The sequence below is a fragment of the Manis javanica genome, chromosome 8 (assembly GCF_040802235.1).
Source record: "Manis javanica isolate MJ-LG chromosome 8, MJ_LKY, whole genome shotgun sequence".
Classification (NCBI taxonomy): Eukaryota; Metazoa; Chordata; class Mammalia; order Pholidota; family Manidae; genus Manis; species Manis javanica.
The window spans coordinates 121,887,552-121,893,551 of record NC_133163.1 but is presented as its reverse complement, the minus strand read 5'-3'; the positions used below and the strand labels follow the sequence as shown (position 1 = coordinate 121,893,551).

General features: G+C 42.6%; 1 protein-coding gene across 3 annotated transcripts in view; it reads left to right on the top strand.

Annotated features, from left to right (window-relative positions):
• The first annotated feature begins 746 nt into the window (after positions 1-746).
• The window catches only part of STRA6 (signaling receptor and transporter of retinol STRA6), a 35,395-nt gene continuing 30,141 nt past the window's right edge, over positions 747-6,000 (top strand). For 2 of the 3 annotated variants that reach the window (XM_073212180.1, XM_073212175.1), the window contains exon 1: positions 747-873. The gene's annotated coding sequence lies outside the window, so the exon portion shown is untranslated. The remainder of the gene's footprint in view (positions 874-6,000) is intronic. The other variant, XM_073212176.1, reaches the window with a different exon arrangement.

The following is a 6,000-nucleotide window of genomic DNA, read 5'->3' as shown; positions in this document are numbered from 1 at the left end:
CTACAGATGGGGAAACAGGCACAGAGCGATCAGGTGGGTGAGTGAAAGGGTGGACTTGGGCCTCAGGCCTCCTGATTCCCAGGTCATCGCGATCATGTGACCACCACTGCTCCACTGAGCCTTCGGCACTCACCTCACCTCCTGCAGCCTCCCCTCCCCCACTTCAGAACCATCCCAGTCCCACCCCATGCCCTTTTCAAGTCCACCGTGCCAGACGAACACAGGTGATAGAATCATAGACTCAGACGGGCAAAGGGAAGCATGGCAGCCAGCCTCTCTCCATTGCACAGATGGGAAAACTGAGGCCAAGAGCAGGAAAGGGCCTCAGTAGTGGTTGCTCAGTAAGAGGAAAAGGCAAATTAGAAGCCTGGTCTCTCCCCTCCTTTGACTGTGGTGCTTAGAGCTGGGGCCTGCCTTCCGTGACACTTTTCCCTCTAAGCGCCAACTCTGATCCAGTCCCCGTGCCTCTGGTTCTGTCGGGTTATTTACCCTTCTCCTCCTGGCTTCCCACTCCAGGTTCCAGCATGGAGCACTGTCAAGAGAGTCTTAGGTCATCCCTGAAGCCCTCTAGCCCTGGCTTTCAGCTCAGCAGGAGCTGGGGCTGCACCCACGATCCCTGGGCTCACTTGTCAGCACCCCTGTGCCAGCAGTGGCTCAGGAGGGATAAAGTTCCTGGGGTGGCAGGAAGGAGAGGGTGCTAGCCTCTCTGGCAGCAGTGAACTTTGCCTCCCCTGTGTCCAGTCACCCAGCTGCTCTACGGGCTCTGAGGCCTCAGACTCCTGAGACGACGTCCAGCCTGCGTGTGGGCCCTGCATTCTGGGGGTTCTGAGACCAGCACCAGTCTTCCTACAGCCCTGGAGACTGACAGAGCCGGTAAAGGGGAGAGACGGGACAGGGGCTGCTAGGGGCGGCACCCAGGCAGCACACAACACAGCCCATGGAAACCTACTGCCTGAAACCTTTAGGAAGAGAGACAGACTTTACACTCAGGCTCAGAGAGGGAAAGAAACAAAGAGCAGGAGAGAGGAACAGAAAGGGAAAGAGTATAGACAGAGACACAGAGATTCACTGAGAAACAATGAGGAGGCGACAGAGAGATAGAAGGAGAGAAAGGAGACAGGCAGACTGAGTCAGACAAAGGGTGGGACAGAGAGAGACAAAAATAACGATGGGAAGAGAGACTGATGGACTGGGACAAACAAGCAGACAGAAGGACAGAGAAAGAAAGAAGCCAAATAGGAGATACAGACAGACAGACAGACCCACCAGTGGGCACCAGTGGGCAGAGGCTGTAATGTTCTCACACAAAATGCGGAGAGATGTGTTGAAAGCCTGCACCTAACCAATTCTGGGGGCCTTATGCCCAACCGCAGGGACTGGCTCCCAGTGGAGGTCCCCCAGCCACAGAATGTGGCAGCCTCCAAACTCTGGGAAGGGAGGTTTCTGGGGAGAGAAACCTTCTGGGTGCATGTGAGTGGGGTGGAGGTGGATGTGGGGACGATCTCTGGCAAAATTTCTCTTAGCTCAGTCACTGCCCCTGGAACATCATGGGGCCTCTGGATATGATGGTGAGCATGGGTATAGCAGGGGTCTCTGAGATCTCCTCCAGTCCTAAGATCTGGCTTTAGCTCAGGCTCTGTCTTTGCAGCTAACTTATTACTCTATCCTACTTAACTCATGACCTCCACCTCGTAGTCCAAGATGGCTGCTTGAGATGTAGCCCTCACAACTGCATTTCAGTCAATTGGGAGGAGTAAGGGGGTAAAGGAAACACATCTCTATTATTTTTTTATTTTTATTTTTTATTTTTATTTTTTGGTATCATAAATATACACTTACATGAACAACATTGTGGTTACTAGATTCCCACCATTATCAAGTCCCCCCCACAATCCCCATTACAGTCACTGTCCATCAGCGTAGTAAGATGCTATAGAGTCACTACTTGTCTTCTCTGTGCTATCCTGCCTTCCCTGTGCCCCACCCCCTGCTACATTATGTGTGCTAATTGTAACGCCCCCTTTTCCCTTTATCCCTCCCTTCCCACCCATCCTCCCCAGTCCCTTTCCCTTTGGTAACTGTTAGTCCATCCTTGGGTTCTGTGATTCTGCTGCTGTTTTGTTCCTTCAGTTTTTGCTTTGTTCTTATACTCCACAGATGAGTGAAATCATTTGATACTTGTCTTTCTCCGCCTGGCTTGTTTCACTGAGCATAATACCCTCTAGCTCCATCCATGTTGTTGCAAATGGTAGGATTTGTTTTCTTCTTATGGTTGAATAATATTCCATTGTGTATATGTACCACATCTTCTTTATCCATTTATCTACTGAGGGACACTTAGGTTGCTTCCATTTCTTGGCTATTGTAAACAGTGCTGCGATAAACATAGGGGTGCATATGTCTTTTTCAAACTGGGCTGCTGCATTCTTAGGGTAAATTCCTAGGAGTGGAATTCCTGGGTCAAATGGTATGACTATTTTGAGTTTTTTGAGGAATCTCCATACTGCTTTCCAAAAAGGTTGAACTAATTCATCTTCCCACCAGCAGTGTAGGAGGGTTCCCCTTTCTCCACATCCTCACCAACATTTGTTGTTGTTTGTCTTTTGGATGGTGGCCATCCTAACTGGTGTGAGGTAATATCTCATTATGGTTTTAATTTGCATTTCTCTGATGATTAGCAATGTGGAGCATCTTTTCATGTGTCTGTTGGCCATCTGAATTTCTTCTTTGGAGAACTGTCTGTTCAGCTCCTCTGCCCATTTTTAAATTGGATTATTTGCTTTTTGTTGAGGTGCATGAGCTCTTTGTATATTTTGGATGTCAACCCTTTATCGTATCTGTCATTTATGAATATATTCTCCCATACTGTAGGATGCATTTTTGTTCTACTGATGGTGTCCTTTGCTGTACAGAAGTTTTTTAGTTTGATATAGTCCCACTTGTTCATTTTTGCTTTTGTTTCCCTTGCCCGTGGAGATATGTTCATGAAGAAGTTGCTCATGTTTATAATTCAAGAGAGTTTTGCCTATATTTTCTTCTAAGAGTTTTATGGTTTCATGATTTACATTCAGGTCTTTGATCCATTTCACATTTACTTTTGTGTATGGAGTTACACAGTAATCCAGTTTCATTCTCTTACATGTAGCTGTCCAGTTTTGCCAACACAAGCTGTTGAAGAGGCTGTCATTTTCCCACTATATATCCATGGCTCCATTATCATATATTAATTGACCATAATATGCTTGGGTTAATATCTGGACTCTCTATTCTGTTCCACTGGTCTATGGGTCTGTTCTTGTGCCAGTACCAAATTGTCTTGATTACTGTGACTTTGTAGTAGAGCTTGAAGTTGGGAAGTGAGATCCTCCCTGCTTTATTCTTCCTTCTCAGGATTGCTTTGGCTTTTTGGGGTCTTTTGTGGTTCCATATGAATTTTAGAACTATTTGTTCCAGTACGTTGAAGAATGCTGTCAGTATTTTTATAAGGATTGCACTGAATATGTAGATTGCTTTAGGCAGGATGGCCATTTTAACAATATTAATTCTTCCTACCTAACAGCATGGGATGAATTTCCATTTATTAGTGTCCAATTTAATTTCTCTTAGGAGTGTCTTGTAGTTTTCAGGGTATAGGTCTTTCACTTCCTTGGTTAGGTTTATTCCTAGGTATTTTATTCTTTTGGATGCAGTTGTGAATGGAATTGTTTTCCTGATTTCTCTTTCTGCTAGTTCATCGTTAGTGTATAGGAATTGAACAGATTTCTGTGTATTCATTTTGGATCCTGCAACTTTGCTGAATTCTGATATTAGTTCTAGTAGTTTTGGAGTGGATTCTTTAGGGTTTTTTATGTACAATATCATGTCATTTGCAAACAGTGACAGTTTGACTGCTTCCTTACCAATCTGGATGCCTTTTTTATTTCTTAGTGTTGTCTGATTGCTGTGGCTAGGACCTCCAGTACTATGTTGGATAAAAGCACAGAGAATGGGCATCCTTGTCTTGTTCCTGATCTTACGGGAAAAGCTTTCAGCTTCTCACTGTTGAGTATGATGTTGGCTGTGGGTTTGTCATATATGGCCTGTATTATGTTGAGGTACTTGACCTCTACCCATTTTGTTGAGAGTTTTTATCATGAATGGATGTTGAATTTTGTCAAATGCTTTTTCAGCATCTATGGAGATGACATGTGATTTTTGTCCTTCTTTTTGTTGATGTGGTGGATGATGTTGATATTTTTGAATGTTGTACCATCCTTGCATCCCTGGGATGAATCCCACTTGATCATAGTGTATGATCCTCTTGATGTATTTTTGAATTCGGTTTTTGGTTTGGTAGTATTTTGTTGAGTATTTTTGCCTCTATGTTCATCAGGGATATTGGTCTATAGTTTTCTTTTTTTATGGTGTCTTTGCCTGGTTTTGGAATTAGAGTGACGCTGGCTTCATAGAATGAGTTTGGAAGTATTCCCTCCTCTTCTATTTTTTGGAAAACTTTAAGGAGAATGGGTATTATGTCTTCTCCTAATGTCTGATAAAATTCAGCAGTGAATCCATCTGGTCTGGGAATTTTGTTCTTGGGCAGTTTTTTGATTACCGATTCAATTTCATTGCTGGTAATTGGTCTGTTTAGATTTTCTGTTTCTTCCTGGGTCAGTCTTGGAAGGTTGTATTTTTCTAGAAAGCTGTCCATTTCTTCTAGGTTATCCAGTTCATTAGCATATAGATTTTCATAGTATTCTCTAATAATTCTTTGTATTTCTGTGGTTTCCATTGTGATTTTTTCCTTTTTCATTTCTGATTCTGTTTGTGTGTGTAGATTCTCTTTTTTTCTTAAAAAGTCTGGCTAGGGGTTTATCTATTTTGTTTATTTTCTCAAAGAACCAGCTCTTGGTTTCATTAATTTTTTTCTATTGTTTTATTCTTCTCAATTTTATTTATTTCTTCTTCTCTGATCTTTATTATGTCCTTCCTTCTGCTGACTTTGGGCTTCATTTGTTCTTCTTTTTCCAGTTTCAATAATTGTGAATTTAGACTATTCATTTGGGGTTGTTTTTCCTTCTTTAAATATGCCTGGATTGCTATATACTTTCCTCTTAGAACTGCCTTTGCTGTGTTCCACAGAGGTTGGGGCTTTGTGCTGTTGTTGTCATTTGTCTCCATATATTGCTTGACCTCTGTTTTAATTTGGTCATTAATCCAATGATTATTTAGGAGCATGTTGTTAAGCTTCCATGTGTTTGTGAGCCTTTTTGCTTTCTTTGTACAATTTATTTCTGGTTTTATACCTTCGTGGTCTGAAAAGTTGGTTGGTAGGATTTCAATCTTTTTGAATTTACTGAGGCTCTTTTTGTGGCCTAGTATGTGGTCTCTTCTGGAAAATGTTCCATGTGCACTTGAGAAGAATGTGTATCCTGCTGCTTTTGTGTGGGGAGTTCTGTAGATGTCTGTTAGGTCCATCTGTTTTAATGTGTCATTCAGTGCCTCTGTGTCCTTACCTATTTTCTGTCTGGTGGATCTGTCCTTCAGAGTGAGTGGAGTGTTGAAGTCTCCTAGAAAGAATGCATTGCAATCTATTTCCCCTTTTAATTCTGTTAGTATTTGTTTCACATGTAGGTGCTCCTGTGTTGGGTGCATAGATATTTAACACCTCTCTTTTAAAGAACACTTCTCATTGGAAGCTATGCTCAACACGTCTTTTCCCATCTCATTGTCCAGTACTTAGTGATGTATCTACCTTCAAGGGAGGCTGGGAAACATGCACTACTAGGCTGGGGATAGAATCTATTTCACACAGGTCAGTGATGCCTTCACAGATCCTCACAGTAAGCTTCAACACAGCCTAACAAGATTTTTGTTTTGTTTACTATCTATAGGCAGATAGATAGTTTTTAAATATACATTGCAAACAAGTGAAAATCCCTCTTCATTTTTCCAGACTCACCCCTGCCCCAAGTGTGGCCACTGTGAACAGTTTGCTGTGTGTCTTCCAGATCCATTTTT